We start from the raw sequence: 18,008 nt of genomic DNA, 5'->3' as shown, positions 1-18,008 counted from the left end.
AAAGGGTTTATTAGAACTGGAAAATATACAGAGAAGGGCAACGAAAATGATTAGGGGTTTGGATCAGCTTCCATATGAGAAGAGATTAAAAAGACTGGGACACTTTGGCTTAGAAAAAAGATGACTAAGGGATGTTATGATGGAGGTCTATAAAATCCGAATGGTTTGGCACAAATGAATAAGGAAGTGTTATTTGCCCCTCCACATAACAAAAGAACCAAGGGTCACCCAAGGAAATTAATAGGCAACAGGTTTAAAACAAACATAAGGAATTACTTCTTCACATAATGCACAGTCAACCTGTGGAATTCATTGCCAGGGGATGTTATGAAGCCAAAACTATAAGTGGTTTTAAAAAAGAGTTCAATAAGTTCATAGTGGCTATTAGCCAAGATGGTCAGGGATGCAACCCCATGATCTGGGTGCCTCTGACTACCAGAAGTGAAAACGAGAGATGGATCACTTGATAACTGCCCTCTTCTGTTCATTCCCTCTGAAGTATCTGGCACCAATCACTGTCAGAACACAGTGGGCTAGATGGACTATTAGTCTGACCCAGTGTGGCCGTTCTTATGTAAAATATCACAGCCAACTACTTCGCTACCACTACTTCCACTCCACACAAGTTTGCCATATCCTCTTAGAAGCCCGAAAATGATTATTTTCTTCCGGATTTTGTCCTTCCCCTGTTTATCCCTCATGCTTGTCTGCTCTGTGGCAGCCTTTTCCTTCCTTCTCTCTCAGACACCTTCACCTGCAATGATGTGAGTGGGGAAGTGCTCGTTTTCACTGCTGACAACAAGGGCAGCTCTCGGTAATGTCCAATGTGTCACATACAAATGGCAGAAACAGAATCCAACAGTGGCCAGCCTACTAGCCTTGAGACAACAAAGGAGACCCAAGTTTGGGTGCCTCACTGCTGGACCAGTTCAAGGCTGTGAGCCCTAAAGAGGGCCAGTGCCTGTAGAGGAAGGAAGCCCTTTTAATCACTCTACAGTGATGTCCTCTGGCTAATACACAGAGGGGCATTTACCGGCTCAGGAGCCGTTGTATATATTGACCTGGGACCCTGGGAGCAAGGCTGCTACAATGTGGGACCTTAAGGAAAGAGATGGGGAATATCTCTCGGGTTATGAAAGAGACTGGAGGCCCTCAGAGAAGAAAAAACAAATATTAAGAATCCAGAGAACATTTGTCACTAGATTATAAATTAAATGTACTTCTGACATGTTCTGTGCTCCAACAGAAGCCTGCTCTTTCACCCTTCATTGGAGCCATGAGCAACATATGACTCAGCCAAGTGCCTCTGACCCATAGCCATGCTGTTCTAACCAGACCCAGAGCATCCATAGTGTGTCACTGGCACCCTAGCACTCTAAAGTCACACTAATCCTGCAATTCCCGCTGGGTGGAGGCACTTGCAATAGGGAAAACACACAATAAATCCAGGAGTTGGGGCGGGCACTTCATGTCAGAGTTACTTCATCATTGCCCAAACAGCAAGGTGAACGCACTATCAGGACACGAGGCACTTGAGGCTACTCTGAAGTGGGGTGCTTGGAGGATGTACCTACAAGTCATGGATCAGAACCAAAGGGGTTAAAGAAAATCAAGCCACTGAAATGGAAAGGAGGCTGTTCACGCTATCTTCCTCCCAGTCTCCTGCTCCATGTCAGCTCTTTTCACAGGTTCCCTTCTGTGAGAATGAGCAGAGGGTCTGGCACTGCCCCAGGGCCTCCGATCCCACAGCCTAAAGGAATGCATTGGTATGATCCAAACAAAACCCCAGCAGGCCTTGCATTGGGAAAGCTGACCATGACCGCAACATAAATCACACAGACCTGTCTTCTCAGGTTTTAGGCGCAGCTCTTTTTTGGATTCCAGTGGTCCCTACAGCAGCCAACTGTCCCACTTCTTTTGCATAACACTCACATTCCACTACCCCTGCCCATGCCCTGCTCATCCCTCTCAGAAGATTATACACTCCAACACAGAGATCACAATATTTCATGAATGATCAACAACAGAGGTTTTGCAGCAGCTGCAAATATAATCCAAAGTACCAGTGACTTTTTTTTCCATGACTAAAACCATTGAATTGGTAATGGACTTGGACACCACATTAACAATCTCCCTGGCACATAAACGTGACCACTTCCATTCCAGCCAGGCCATTTGCTTTAGGAATTAAGAGCTATAAAGAAAGCAAGATCCTAGAGCACTTGAGAGTGGAGCAAGGATTTAACAATAGTCTCCTCTCTAGAAACCGGAGTTCAAGTATGCCATTTTGGTCACAAGTGTAGTGAGTTTGTCAGGTTTGATCTTAGACAATATTTATACACATATACCAAAAGCTGACACAAAGGGACAATTGGTAGATCATGTTCAGGCAAGGCCAAGTAGTGACACAGAACAGAGGTGATGTAGGTGAGCACTGAGCTACCACAGCAGAGCGGTATGCGCCCAGGAAACAACACAGGACGGAGTGGGTCGGGCTTGAGATGCTTGAGCAGAGTTGCCTGCATGCCCTACGTCCCGCTCTGACGAATGCTGTCCACTTCATCACCTTCATGAGCCCTAAAATGTAAACTAAGAATCACTAAACCCCTTGCATTCACAAATCACAAAATCAGGCCCTTTAAAAATCATGATTTTTTTAAAATTTGAAGATTGTTTTATTTGACTTTTTGGTTTCAGGGCCTTTAGGTAACTCTCAGGTCAAGTTTTCAGGCTTTTCTCTGCAACTCTGATGGCTATAAGTTTATCCTTTTTCAACTGGGAAGTGGAAGTGGAGATTTTCAGCTCCAGGCACTAGGGCTTCACAGTAAATGTTGCCAGATTGGTGATAAAATCTTGAGAGCTGGCAATGCTGAAGTGAGCCCACTCCCTAGCCACCCATAGCAAAAAGCTATGGTATAAAAGAGGACCACAGAACATTGGAAGTGTTATATAGGAAGTAAAAACAAAACAAAAGGCAAGCAGACCAAGAAAGCAAAATGACCAAGTTGCCCCCTGAGTGAAAAGCAGTGAGTGAAGAAACACACGAGGTCAGTCATTTAAAATCCATTTAGGAAAATTGACTTTCCATTTCCATTTTAACACAACACTAAGGGAGAACAGTAAGAAATTTGTCATAATCCATTAACTGCTCTTTTGAAAATAATGAATTAAACTCCAGGCTAGCTTCTCTCTCTCTTTTGGGCTCTTCCCTTCTCTGCTGCTGCCACCAGCCATTCCCTCTCTGATTTCATTTGCAGGTCTGTAATTTTCTCAGCACCTTACCAATTGCACTGGGACACAGAATAATTAGGATGTACAATGGCCTCCTGAAGAGCTATTGTGAGCTGCTGCCCAACTCAAACACCAGGCTATCGGCTGGCGCTCCAAGCCATCACAGGGTAGGAGAGGAAGAAACGGGCAAGAGAGCATTATGTTTTTGTGAAGAACTGAACACAGCGCACTGAACATTCAAATACTTGAGGATTGAAGGATTTTTTTTTTCACAGAAAGATTGGAAGTTTCTCTTAAAAAATATAGCTCTGGAGAGAGATTGCTGCATATCACATCTAAGAGGGGAAATGGCTAACAGGAGGAGCTGGCTTCTTATTCCCTCTGCCCATGGGGCTGCTCTGATTGCCTCCTTTCGTTTGGTTACAGTGCAATGGCTGTGGGCTTCTGGGAGAACAATATACACTTACGCCCAGTCCCAGATTTAATGAATAAGTGTCCTTCAGTGTAGATCCCACAGATAAACAGTGGGGAGTGGTGACTAAAGAACAAGCATTTTCACAGCTTTCTGTTTTGGCCTTTAAGAAGAAGACATTAGTACAAAGCTCAGCAGGATACCGAGAGGACAACCAGCACAGGGGGTGACATAAGCATCCCATCAGTTACAAAGATAAGGAGCAAGGGGGTCAGGAGAGCCTATCAGAACTGGGGGAAACAGGTATGGGAAGACTCACAGTCAAAACTGCTGACCATGATAATATTGCAGGTGAAGTTCTCAATGGAGTGCCTGGATTTTACTGCTGGACTGGACATTAGACCGAGGCAGGCAACTTATGGCACACATGCCGAAGGCAGCACACAAGCTGATTTTCAGTGGCATCCACGCTGCCTGGGTCCAGGCCACCGGTCCAGAGGGCTCTGCATTTTAATTTAATTTTAAATGAAGCTTCTTAAACATTTTCAAAACTTGACTTTACTTGACATATAACAATAGTTTAGTTATATGTTACAGACTTACAGAAAGAGACCTTCTAAAAACATTCAAATGGATTACTGGCACGCAAAACTTTAAATCGGAGCGAATAAATGAAGACTCGGCACAGCACTTCTGAAAGGTTGCCGACCCATGCATTAGACCCCACAGTCTTTTGCGAACAACACCATACACAATTGATAGGCATAGCAAGGTTCTGGCCAACTATGGAGCACAAAGGATAGGAGCAAGACCAAAATGGCTTCTGCCCTCAGTGAGTAGAGACCAGATGATACAGATGGACAGAAAAGAGCAGTACAGGAGAAGCCTTCACCTTTCGTCAGGAAAACATCATCTTATTCCTCACATCACTGAAATGCTGCTACCTCTGAGCAAAACAACTATTACACAGCAACACAACACAACAGCAGATCCCATTAGAGTTGAAATTTTAGCCGAGACACCAAGGCTAAAACTGTTCATATTGCAAAAAGTATCACTCAAATTTTTGAAGTGCATTACAGCAACAGAAACCAGGTGAAATGGAACATACACTTCACCTAAGACACATGCTTCAAGGTAAAAAAAATAAAATGACCATGTTACAAACCATTTACTTGACTATAATCACCCTCCCTAGTCACCATATTAAATGCTCTCCAGACCAGGTACTGCTGGAAACACACAGTTACTGGTTTACAGAGAAAAGCAGCTCTGTGAGCCTGGCTTTGAGTATAAAATTCATTAGGCACTGTACATCCTCACAATCTGACCATGAGACTTTGTGGGGTGGAATCCTTAACAGCTGAAGTGGAAGTCAAGACCTCTATTTTACCTCACATCTGAAAACCACAGCACATCTAGTGCCATGCTGTGGTATTGATTCAGCACCATCCCAGAGGGAGGAACATCACTTTCTGGCTGAATCGCCAACACTATCTACTGCAGAACCTGCATGTTTCTTGGAGATCTCCCATCTAGGCACTGGCCTGACCACATTCTGTGTCTCTAACCTGGCCTGATGAGACTCATGGAAAAAGATAATATGACTATAAGCAACAGGGTGGGTAGATGGATTAGCACAGTGCCAGAGAGGCTTCTACCCTGCATTTGGCTGAGCATTGCTGATTCAGAGGAATGGTCAGGTGCAGCACTGCAGAGACCTTTGCAAAGCAGCAGGTAAGAGCAGCTAATACAAAGAGATGGTAAGTGCCAGCTTACTCATGACTGAATTCCCAGTAACTCCTGGGTGCTTCCAGTATGTGCTATAAATCAAACATATTCTTAACCACATGCACATGCGTAAAAAGCCAATGCATGCTGCAAAAATGCCATTACGTATCACTGTCACCACACCTGAATTTAGGAGCCTTTGTCACTGATGAGTTCACACAAGGCTCTCCCAGACCTAAGTGTTCAGCCTCCATTGCCTCTAGTTATTTCTTCCTCCTATACCTCTGGGGTGGCAGTACATTGGCTGCTGTAGCATTACATCATGTACTTAAACGGACACCTTTCATAGACACTACGAGCTCCTGGATCACAGGGAGTCTCACCTGTCTTACCCATTGTTCAATCACCAGGCTTTTTGGCAAAATAATGTAACCTCTTTGATTCCACAAATCTAGATTTTCTGGCAAAAGAGGCTGAGTAGTAAGGGTATCTCTTTCCAGCATCAGACAATGAAATGTGAAAACCTCTCTTAAAATAATATTTTGCATTCCGATAGCACTTTCCTACCAGGATTCCAAACTGTCTTACTAAAAATTAACGAAGTGTCTATCTCTGCAATGATAACTTCTTGTTATCCCCCCTTACACAGATGGGGAAATTGAGGAGCACAATGGGAGAGTGACTTGGCCATGGTGTCAGAGCAGTTGGCTTGTGGACAGGGAGAAGTAGAAAACCCAGATCTCCAGATTCCCTGTCTTCTCTCCTAACTCATCTATGCTCAAGGAAGTGGTAGCTCCCAGGATGGATGCACTGACTGTTCACTCATAGCGACCTAACGTGTAATGAATTTGGTATTCTCAATAAAGTCTCTACAGGACAGCTGCTGGTATCTCAATTCATCCCCATTAGCAGGGGCGGCTCCAGGTATTTTGCCGCCCCAAGCACGGCAGGCAGGCTGCCTTTGGCGGCTTGCCTGTGGGAGGTCCCCAGTCCCGCAGATTTGGTGGCACGCCTGTGGGAGGTCCGCCGAAGCCGCAGGACCAGCGGACCCTCCGCAGGCATGTTGCTGAAGGCAACCTGCCTGCTGCCCTTGGGGTGACCAGCAGAGCACCCCCCGTGGCTTGCCATCCCAGGCACGTACTTGGCGTGCTGGTGCCTGGAGCCGCCCCTGCTCACTAGCAGCCACTTCCTAGAAGTAAGAGACTGGAGTGACTGGGTGTGTTACAGGTCAGGAATGAGGTGCACTGGTGGAGCTGGACCAACACTGGACCAGCTAGGGAATGGAAAAGGAGAGTGAAGGTCAAGCGGAGGCGTACTGTAAGAGCATTGTGGGAGAAGCTTGCACAGCACCTGAGTGGTTCTACTCACAGCATTTCCTGTCTCTCATTTTCCTGAGACCCAACATTCATCCAAACTAAAAAAGTAATCCCAGTGCCCCACCATAATGGCTCGCGGCATATATCGTGGATATGCTCCACCTCCTTCCTGTACAGCAGAAATGCAGATACACACATAAATATTGATTGCGACGTGCTCTGCGACATTCTCTGCTTCCCCCACATCTGCCTGCGGAAAAAGCCATTTATGCTCTTTGCCTGAGCTGCAGGCCGTTTTTATGACTTTGTTTTACAACTCTAATGCCAGGATCATTTATAAAGTAGGTTTGTATATACCGAATGTAAACATTAGAAATCCATTAGTCTCTTAAAGTGCGTCTGGCAGAGTTCTCCCCCACCCTAGCCCTCCCGGTAATCTCCAGTCCTCTCCCAGGCATGGCTGAAGGGAATTTCAAAGGATTACAAGTACTTAAAGATATATTATCCCTGGCCAGAGTTGTAATGCAGGCCTGAAGCTACCGATTAAGTTTCTCTCTGCTGCATGTGCGCCAGTTAGTTTTTTATTTCACTTTTTTTTTTTCAAGTCAGATTTAAAACCCTATGCCATGGGCTAACAGCACTGCAATTTACAAGCTGTACTAGCATGAACTTCCTCCAAGCAGGGCACTGATTTGCAGAAGGAAAAGGACCTTCGCCTTCTGGTTTACAACATTCTTTCCTCATGACCTTACATATAGCATCACCTCCCACCCAAAATTCATGGGAGTATTCTGATGCTTACCACCTGCCCCATGTCATATAAACCCAGCTCAAACGGTGACCAGAGAGGCATGAATTGACTTCAAGTGCAGTGGGGCTGTGACATCACAACTTGGAGACTTTTCATCTTCACATAGAGACATAGTGTCATGACAGGATGCTGCTACATCACATCACCATATGCCAAGGCAACACCTCAAATGCAAACATCACTGTGTTCTGTTGTGGCACTGCCATGTGATTGCTTTGTCCCAGAACCCAGGCTAGGTAAGACGGCAGGCACTCTTCCATACTACAGAATAACATGCAAATCCTTTTGGTATGCGTGAGAGGACTCATCATTAACCAAAACAAAATCCAGACATTTTCCCTACCGCAGTAGACACTTTGCTTCTCTGTTGATTATAATTGGGGTTTTGGGTCAGAGAGGATTTTTGTGTGTGTGTGTGGGGGGAGGGGGAATTACTGATGAGTCATGGCAAAAGTGGATACAAAAACACGCAGATTTGACTCATCCTTGATTATCTACAAAATGATCTCTACTATCCCTGCCCAGGAGCAGAACACAGACAGCCCATCAGCCCCCAGCATGGGGTTCAGCAGCAAGAAGAGCCCACAAAACCAGAAAGTCAGATTCTGTGACTCCTGGGACCTCCTGTGACAACACCACAGTCCTACTTACAGTCAGAATGCATGTTCCCCTTTCTAATGTACGTATGGAATTCCAATAGGGCCTAATGCACAAGTCCACAATATTGAGGTGTAAGAAATATGTCCTTCATGAAGCTCCACCTAGAGGCAGCATTTTCCCAAAGGCTCCTCACCCCAGTTACACAGCACAAGGAGGGAATCTGAGGCCTGGTCCACACTACAGCGTTAAATCGATTTAAACAGCGTTAAATCGATTTAACGCTATACCCATCCACACTACAAGGCACTTTAAATCGATTTTAAGGGCTCTTAAAATCGATTTCTGTACTCCTCCCCAACGAGAAGAGTAACCCTAAAATCGATATTACTATATCGATTTAGGATTAGTGTGGACGGAAATCGAAGTTATTGGTCTCATTCTTTTACTGAGCTACCCAGAGTGCACCGCTCCGGAAATCGATGGTAGCCTAGGACCATGGACGCACACCACCGAATTAATGTGCCCTAGTGTGGACGCGTAAAATCAATTTTATAAAAAGAGTTTTATAAAACCGGTTTTAATAATTTCAATTTTATGCTGTAGTGTAGACGTGGCCTGAGTGACGTGCCCAGTCGTAGACAGCTGGCAGCTCAGCTGCGATTAGAACACAGGACCATCTCTATCCTTGTCTTTTGTTCTAATCATTTGATCACATGATTTCCTAAATCCCCTTTCATTTCCGTGAACCAGCCCGTAGCTATATTGCTGAGGTGGCCAGCCTTCCTTTGTTTCTGTGAGGGGAAAAGGAGAGGCTCCTGATGTTGGGGATGTGGACAGCAGCATATTATCTCACAACCCTCTTTCTTATCCATGCTAGTCTTATATGGAATAACCTGCCCCATGGAAATACCAGTGAATTCCAAGCAACTATTGTCACCAGGCAGCATGGAGAAAGAGGCAAAAGATTCCTGCATGTCCAGCCCCCATCCAGATCCAATCCTGGTATCTGCTGAGGACAGGACAATGGGAAAGCAACCAAATTCTCTACTCCTTATACAAAGCTTGTGCACATCATTCATGTGAAGGGGCAAAGAGCCGTTTCCCCCCAAGTATCACCGGCACCCAGAGTCTGGCAATGCTCACCCTTCAGCTACATTCCCTCACCCCTCCCGGCCTGTTCTCTCATACATTTGGTTCATTTACATAAATACCTGCACAGCACTAAACCCAGCAAACTAACTCTTCACCAGAGACCACCCCAGAGTGAGGGACACTAGCAGCCATGACATCAGCAAAGCACAGCTCTGCTGACATGTCTGTACCTGCTTACACCAGGGCTGAGCTTTGCCCTAAGAGACTGCTCCTCTCTTTCCTCTGAAAATGAACAAGGTAAGAGAAAATAAACCATCAGCCCAGCTCCCAGGTAGACAGCTCCCTCTCTCTCTCCATTTCAGCTGTTGCTTGCAGCCAGTAGTAAAGAGATAGAATACACAAAGTGGCAGCTCAAACCAGGCGTCCTGCCCTTGTAATGTGCCTCTTATTTCTCTACGATTTAAAGTGAGCGAGGGAGGGGGCCAGGGAAGAGAAGAAAGAAATAACTACTAGCAATCTTTAATACCATCAAGCAGCGGAATGCTCCAGCCCCTAGTCAGCCCACAATTCAGGGGAAGGAAAAGCGGGTGTTATTAACCTCCACCCTCCTTCTTTCATTGCCACAAATCTAATAGGTTGTCCCTGCCTGAGCAGGGACGTGAGGCTTCCAGTCATTTCATTGCAGCACCAAAAGATGTGAAACAACAAGCCTCAGCTGGGAGTGGATTCTTTGGACCATGCTTTCCCACAGTTAATGGATGGGCTGTTACCACCGACAGCATGGTCCTGGTTAAAGTTTAATGGTTCTTTCCTCAGGATGGGGTGGCTGTGGTCCTCAGAGCCTCTTCTGGAGCACTGACTCCTCATTTTTCCCTACCTGATCTCCTTTCATTGCCACTCAGGTCATCCCTACCATTCAGATCAAGGAAACTCCTTCGTCATTAAGCAGTGGGAGCCTTCCTGACAGAGCTGAGCAAGCTTCTTAGGTAGAATCTGAACCTCTACAGATATGAGGAAGAAGTCAAAGCAAGGCCCCATGCACAGCGGCACAAAGCACTGGACCTCAGGGGCCTCCCTTCTGTTTCATACCTTGCCCTACATGTTCCAGGTTTCTTATCCATGGGGAACACTATTCATTTGGTGGAGGGTTCCAGCTCATGTGTATATTTCCCTGTGGCCATATTGAGAATTAGTCTAGGTTTTAAAGGCTTTTAAATCCTGTTTGGTTTTACATTTGAGTTGAAAGAGCTAAAATCCTTTAAAAAAGTGAATATCAAAATGGATAACGTCTGCCACTGGCTCAGATTTCAAACCTGAGCAGGTTTCAAACCTGAGAATTTGCCCCAGTAGTGGGGATGGCTGGGAGAATCCTATGTAGGCCAGGGAGAGCCGTGGGGACTGGGCTCAGAAATGCAGCCCTAATGAGCAGCACAGGATCTGAGTGGCATATTCACATAGGACTGGTCTGTTGAAACCAGTCCTCACAGTGCTCCCTGGCTCCCATCCCTTTCCCCTCCTCTAGCAGTGCACACAGGCCATAAAGCTGCCCTAATGCCACCTCCTTCCAGCAACGGGGTATGGCTGAAAGGGACTGGATTCCAGTGATGCCCAGACTGTGTAACAGCCCCTTGGAAGCCATTGCAGACGGTCAACTTTAGCAGCCCTGATTTACACCAGATGTCAAAGTGATTCCTATGAGCCCCGCTATTGGGGAAGTACTTTAGGCTATCTTTCCCATCCCTGCCTGCCCAGCTGTGCCAAGCACAGCTCTGCTGCATCTGTGGATGTGGCCCAAACTTTGTGGATGAAAGAGAAGAAAGCCGTAACTAAAGAAAGGACCCCGCAGCTTGACAGAGCACATTTGCTTCTTCGGCCGGTTGCAAAAGTTGGTGTTTCAGTGAGCTATGGCACGGGGAAGAATGGGAGTTTGGGATGGCAGGGGGATGGGTATTTTGTTGGGAAGAAGGAAGAGTACCATGCTGGGCACATTTATCATAAGCAATCAAAACAGCCTTTCATACCCCCTCCTGACACTTGCTAATTCCCTGGCCACCCACTTGCATGGGAAATCTCTTACATTCTCTCCACGGGGAAAAAATCCATTTAGTATTGGGGGGGGAGTGGCGGGCAGGTGCACACACACAAAACAGCTCCTTTCCTTTTACATCAGCTTCATTGTGGACGAATAGATTGATGATCCTGGCTCTTCTTAATATAAAAAGGGAAACACTAAGAGCATTAATTTAAAAAAAACAAAACACCTGTTAAATGGAAGCTGACTGGTATGGGAAAAGCAGGGTTACTTGCAATAGAGAAGCACCCTCTTCCTGGTACAGGCAGATTCCCCTAGGAGAAGTTATCTATAGCTCCTTTACATCAGGGATCTCAAACACAAGGCCTGCGGGCTGCATGCGGCCTGCAGACTTATTTGCTGTGGTCCACCAAGTTTCCCACACCCCCCTCCCCCCAAGTTATTTCCTGCGGCTACCAAGCTCCCTTCACCTGCCGCCTCCCCTTCCCCCCCCAGCGCACCGCATCCCCGCTCCTCTGCCTACCTCCAGGCGCTGTTTGGTGGTGCTTAGCGTTTTCCAAGAGGGAGGAGGAAGGGCGGGGAGCCACGCACTCGGAGGAGGAGGCGGGGCAGGGACGGGATTTGGGGAAGGGGTTGGAAAGGGGGGGGGCAGGGATGGGAAGAGGCGGGGCATGGGAAAGGCCTAATGGAAGGGTGGGGGTGGGAGTCGGGACAGCGGGGGTGGGGGGTGTAAGTCATGCGACCTTCGGGCCAATGTATTAGCCCTCATGTGGCCCTCCTGGTCATTTGAGTTTGAGACCCCTGCTTTACCTGATCTGCCACTTCCACCTGGCACAGCAGGAAGTCGTCACTTCCCCAGCCTTTCAAGACAGGTCAAATAAAAAGGAGGTGTTAGCAGGAAAAGGGAGCGTAAAAGGGCAGAGAGGATTACAGAGGGAACAGACTGCTTGGAACGGGAACAAGGACCCAGCCACAGATGCAGGCAGAGAAGCCACAGAATTATAGAAATGTAGGGCTGGAAGAGACCTCAAAAGTCCAGCCTCTTGTGCTGAAGCAGGGTATAGTAAACAGAAACCTCCAGTGGAGGGGATTCCACAACCTGCCTTGGAAACCAAGATTACTGGGAGTGGAGGGAAAAGGGCAGCTGGAGAATAAGAGTGTCCATTGTTCTCTTTGCCTTTACTTCCCCCGCTGGAATCCAGAGCAAAGCTCAGTTTGCTGCTGGGCAGCCAGGGGTTCCAAGAAAGGGTACTTAGCAGAATGTGGAAGCAGAGTCAGGGATAGAGCCTTTCCCTCTGCTTGGAGGCAGAAAGGTGGGGGTGAGGGTAGAGGGGGCATTCTTCTAAATGATGGCTGAAGAAGCTGGTGAAGAATGAGAGAGAGTGATGCCTGGGAAAGACTCTCTCTGTCCATGTCTGAACTGCTGTGGGTTCCTGACTCCCTCTTTTCCATCTCTAGAGAAGAAATGTTTGCTGTGAACACAGGTCCAAATTCATCCCTGCTGTAATTACACTGAAGTCAAAGGTGTTACACCAGGGATAAATCTAGCCCCCAAAGTCCAGCAATACAAGGCAACGAATGTGGCTATTACCTCGGGCTCATCAGGCAAATGTGTTGCTCTCTGCATTGTTAAGAAACAAAACCAAAAACAAAACTGGATCGCAATTTTGATTAAGGTTTAAACCTTTTGCCATTTAATCAGCTTCATATTACTCCTAGTATTGCACTAATAGCACTGGCAAGATCCAAGCAGAAAAGCCAGCACTGTGCCTCCTCCTTCCCAGTAATGCCAACACACCTCCATCTGGATATGTAATATCCCTGCTATTCCAACCTTCTGGCCTCCCGAGGCCAGGCTGCCAGTCACATCAAACTACATGCTCGTCTTTTAAATAAACATCTGCCACACAGAGACCAGCAAATTCACATGCACCTTTTAGCTACACTGAAACCCAGGCCTATGGAACGGAGCAGACTGAGGGCTTGTCTACATCAGAAAGTTGCAGCGCTGGTGAGGGAGTTACAGCGCTGCAACTTTGAAGGTGTACACATCTGCAGGGCACCACCAGCGCTGCAACTCCCTGTTTGCAGCGCTGGCCGTACTCCCGTTTTGTCTCGGGTGTAGAGGATCCAGCGCTGGTGATCCAGCGCTGGTAATCCAATGTAGACAGTTACCAGCGCTTTTCTTGACCTCCGTGGAAGGAGGAAGCCTCTGGTAATCAAGCTGGTTTCCTTTCCCGGTTTGCTCTCTCGGTCCCGGAGCCACCCAGCAAACCGCAGGGAAGGAGACCTGCTTGCTCGGGGTTCCGGGACCGAGAGAGCAAACCGGGAAAGGAGACCAGCTTCGCCGCGGTTTGCTCTCGCATTCCCGGAGCCACCCAGCAAACCGCAGGGAAGGAGACCTGCTTGCTCGTGGTTCCGGGACCGAGAGAGCAAACCGGGAACGCCGCGGTTTGCTCTCTCGGTCCCGGAGCCACCCAGCAAACCGCAGGGAAGGAGACCTGCTTGCTCGGGGTTCCGGGACCGAGAGAGCAAACCGCGGCGAAGCTAGTTTCCTTTCCCGGTTTGCTCTCTCGGTCCCGGAACCCCGAGCAAGCAGGTCTCCTTCCCTGCGGTTTGCTGGCTGGCTCCGGGACCGAGAGAGCAAACCGCGGCGTTCCCGGTTTGCTCTCTCGGTCCCAGAACCCCGAGCAAGCAGGTCTCCTTCCCTGCGGTTTGCTGGGTGGCTCCGGGACCGAGAGAGCAAACCGCGGCGTTCCCGGTTTGCTCTCTCGGTCCCGGAACCCCGAGCAAGCAGGTCTCCTTCCCTGCGGTTTGCTGGCTGGCTCCGGGACCGAGAGAGCAAACCGCGGCGTTACCGGTTTGCTCTCTCGGTCCCGGAACCCCGAGCAAGCAGGTCTCCTTCCCTGCGGTTTGCTGGCTGGCTCCGGGACCGAGAGAGCAAACCGCGGCGAAGCTGGTTTCCTTTCCCGGTTTGCTCTCTCGTCCCGGAACCCCCCTTGAAGCCGCCCAACAGCGCTGCAGTGTGGCCACATCTAACACCACTTGCAGCGCTGGTTGCTGTAAGTGTGGCCACTCTGCAGCGCTGGCCCTATACAGCTGTACTAATACAGCTGTAACAACCAGCGCTGCAAAATTTTAGATGTAGACATGGCCTGAAAGTTAACACTGGGTGTCTCCTGCCCCTTGTCAAACTATGGTCCCCCCAGAAGTACTGGGAGTTTTTAAGATCCTATCTATACTGTTTCAAATCTATGGGGGGACCTGGTTACAACACAGTAGCTCCAACCATGATCAAAATATGCATTGGTCTTGCACTATAGAGGGGAAGAACTGTAGTTTAACAGTGTTCCTTAACCCTGCGAAAACTCCACCACAATAGGTCATTTTACAAGCCATTCAGGTCCTAAACATTTGTGGAAGTAAAGAGAGATGGAAAACATGGCAGCACAGGGTAGGCGTGGTTACCCACAAGAAATGTGATGTTTTCTGAATCCAGGCACCTAGGATGTTTTCAAGGTGAAACATACAAGCACCTCTCTCTCTCTTGCTTTCTCCAAGTTTTTTTAATGCTATTAGCAGGTAAAAAATATTTATAATAAACTTGACAAAGGGAGGGAGTTTCAAAAGGGCCTAAGTGACATAGAAACACAAGTCCCATTGATTCTCAATGATAATTTTTCTACCAAGTCATTTAGATATTTAAAAACATAAGATACTCCAAATTCTGCTCTCAGTTACAACTTGTGTATACCTCACTAATTTCCAGTGTTGCAGATGTAACTGAGAACACATTATGGCCCTTAGAATGGAAGGAGAGAGAGACATTCTCTTATGGCACAAACATACACACACACAATCACACACATACACAAGGGAGAAAGATACATACACTTACGTAAGAATGAGAACGATTCTCCTACATATCCATGCAGTAGATTTACTATACCGTTCACACAGGCAACAAAACTTGAACAAACAAACCAATAATATTTGAGAGTATAGTGCACTGACTCTGATCACACTACTTCCTGCACACATTTACAGTGTGGAGGAGGGTTTCCTCTGTCTCAGGCTGCGATCTTTAAAGAGGACATTGTTCTTCTGATGTCAGTGACTTTCAGTGGGAACCAGGTGCCTAACTCCCTCAATCCCTTTTAAAATGTCCCAGCCCTAAGAAACAACTGAGATACTCTACACCAGGGATAGGCAACCTATGGCACAGGTGCCGAAGGCGGCACGTGAGCTGATTTTCAGTGGCACTCACGCTGCCTGGGTCCTGGCCACTGGTCCGGAGGGCTCTGCATTTAATTTAATTTTAAATGAATCTTCTTAAATATTTTAAAAACCTTATTTACCTTACATACAACAGTTTAGTTATATATTATAGACTTATAGAAAGAGATCTTCTAAGAACGTTAAAATGTATTACTGGCTCACAAAATCTTAAATTAGAGTGAATGAACGAAGACTTGGCCCGCCACTTCTGAAAGGCTGCCGACCCCTGCTCTATACTACAGTCTTCCACCTATGTATGCAGTTACATTTGTTCCAAATGAGTGCACACCTCTAAGTGAGTATTATAGAGGGTGCAAGTGTTACCCCCTGGTCAGTGTGTGTTACGCATTCTCCTCTGTTCCCGATCTGCAGAGGATGACAGTCAGTTACAGTGCAAGACACAGAGCCTGGCTCTTCAGCTCAAACAGTGGCGACTCATTCTTTCAGGTCTGGAGGTCCCTGGTTCAGTGTGTCAGTGGCCATCATACAAGGCAGCACAGGATCAAGTCCAAGCCCTTTGCTATTAGCTACCATTGGGACACAGGCATAATGTGAAAGGCTTTCTAAAAGGAAAGAGCCACAGGATTTTAAATGATCCCTTTGACCCTCCCCGCCAAATAATATTTTGTCAGGTTGAATTTAGCACTGGTTCTTCATGTGTACAAAGTGCTTTGGGATCTTGATGAAAGGTACTATATAAATGTCAATCATTATAAACCAAAGTTATCCAGCATGTAGGAAAAAGGATGCATTTCAAAACACATACATTTGGTGCTACAACACCTAATTTTTTATTTAGCGGGGCAGGAGCGGGGAAAGAAGTACTTTGAAGGCTGCTTTTTTCAAGCTATGAGTACATGATGTTTCCAGGCATGACACCGACTTGAAGTAGTTACAGAAAGTGCAGCTAGAAAGAAGAAAATGCCCTTCCCTTCCTTGTTTGGACAAAGATTTCCAACTAAATCCTGACTTTAATTACAACAAATCTTTTACCAGCAAAAATCAGCATAAGGAATCAATCAAAAGGCTGCATTCAGCACCTTATGCTGCAAAAAAGTTTCTTCTTGTGTCTGTCCTGAAATAAGGCACCACCGCTAATCATCATAGCTGACAAGACAATAAAGTAAAGGGAGAGTGCTCTTGTCTCATGTCCTCCTTCAAGAGCAAAACAATTATAGTCTCCCTGACCAGGACGTAACAACATATAAGACTTAAGGATGCTCTGCTTTGCAAACACTCCCTACAACTCCAAATGATTTCCTTTCCCCAAGTTTGCAAATAGTGCAATAATTTAACCTCCCTTCCATTTCAGGTTTATTATTTTGTGAAGGGGTAGTAGGTTTAAAAAACAAAAAAAAAGGAAGAGTGTCATCACCTCCTTTTCTGAAAGGAAAACAGAACACACACAAGCTATTGAGCTGGGACTGAAGATTACAAAGGTCCTCTCTGTATTGCCGGCAGTTTTGATTGTTTTGCCCTACACTGTGTTTTTGCTTTGCTAGTACCAGCAGGTCAAGGCCTCCTTCCCCCTTCGCCTGCCATCAGCCTATTCAACCCCACAGGACAATTCCCTCAGCAAGGGGCACTGATAAAAGGGGAGGGGCCGGGTTTTGTCCTGTCATGGGACATTTTTGAGGAGAGGGGAGGAGAAAGGCCAAAATAAAGGAAAGAAAAGAAGGGGATGGCAGGGAGTGAGGGAAGAAGAAAAGGCTTCAGAACGTGACACATATCAATAGACACCGCTCAGCACTTTCTGCTACATTTGGCAATTTGGGGGCTTTTTCCGAGTGGCAACAAAAGGCCGTCTGGCTTCTGTAAACAAAGTCCTTTTTACCTCGCTGACCTCACTCGAGCAAGCAACCCTCAAAAGCTCTAGATGGGCAGCATGGAAGAGTATGGGAGCCAAAAAACCCCACATACCCCACCAATTTCCCCTGTATTTCTGCCCCACCCGATGAGCATCATGTCTACTCCGTGAGTCAATTCAGAGACACACCACATGACCTCCAAAGCAGAAGGGAACATTACTGCAAGCCTGCAGTAATGTGCAAGGAGCTCCGGCTGATGGCTTGATAAGCAGCAAGTGGTGATTGAGGCTTTGTCTACACTGGACCTTGTCTTCAGGGGTGTGAAAGAACACCCTCCCCCGCCAAAGATAAATGTTTTACTGGTGTGAACAGCGCTTTGGGGGGGGGGGAGGGAAGGAGAGCTTTCCTGCCAAAGCTACTGCCACTTGTTGGGGATGGAAGGTTTTTGCCGGTGGGAGAGCTCTCTCCTGCCAACGAACAGCAGCTACACTGCACACCTTTTAGTGGCACAGCTGTGGTGGCACGGCTGTGTTGCTAAAAGGTGCATAGTGTAGACAGTCTGAGAAATGTTTCACTGCACCGGTTTATACAATTCACTAAACTTCCTTATTTGGTGGTAACCAAAGTGAGAAACTGATTTCACACAGAGCCAGGCGTAGTGTTAGCAGGCTTCTCTGTATTGCTCTGTCCAGGAGCC

The 18,008-nt window shown here is 47.0% G+C and overlaps 1 protein-coding gene across 3 annotated transcripts in view; it reads right to left on the bottom strand.

Annotated features, from left to right (window-relative positions):
- The window catches only part of UNC5B (unc-5 netrin receptor B), a 150,770-nt gene that overhangs the window by 44,249 nt on the left and 88,513 nt on the right, over window positions 1–18,008 (bottom strand). The window lies entirely within an intron of this gene.

This window comes from Gopherus evgoodei, chromosome 7 (genome assembly GCF_007399415.2).
Source record: "Gopherus evgoodei ecotype Sinaloan lineage chromosome 7, rGopEvg1_v1.p, whole genome shotgun sequence".
In the NCBI taxonomy this organism is placed as follows: Eukaryota; Metazoa; Chordata; order Testudines; family Testudinidae; genus Gopherus; species Gopherus evgoodei.
The sequence above is the reverse complement of the archived record's forward strand: the minus strand, read 5'-3'. Positions and strand labels throughout refer to the sequence as shown.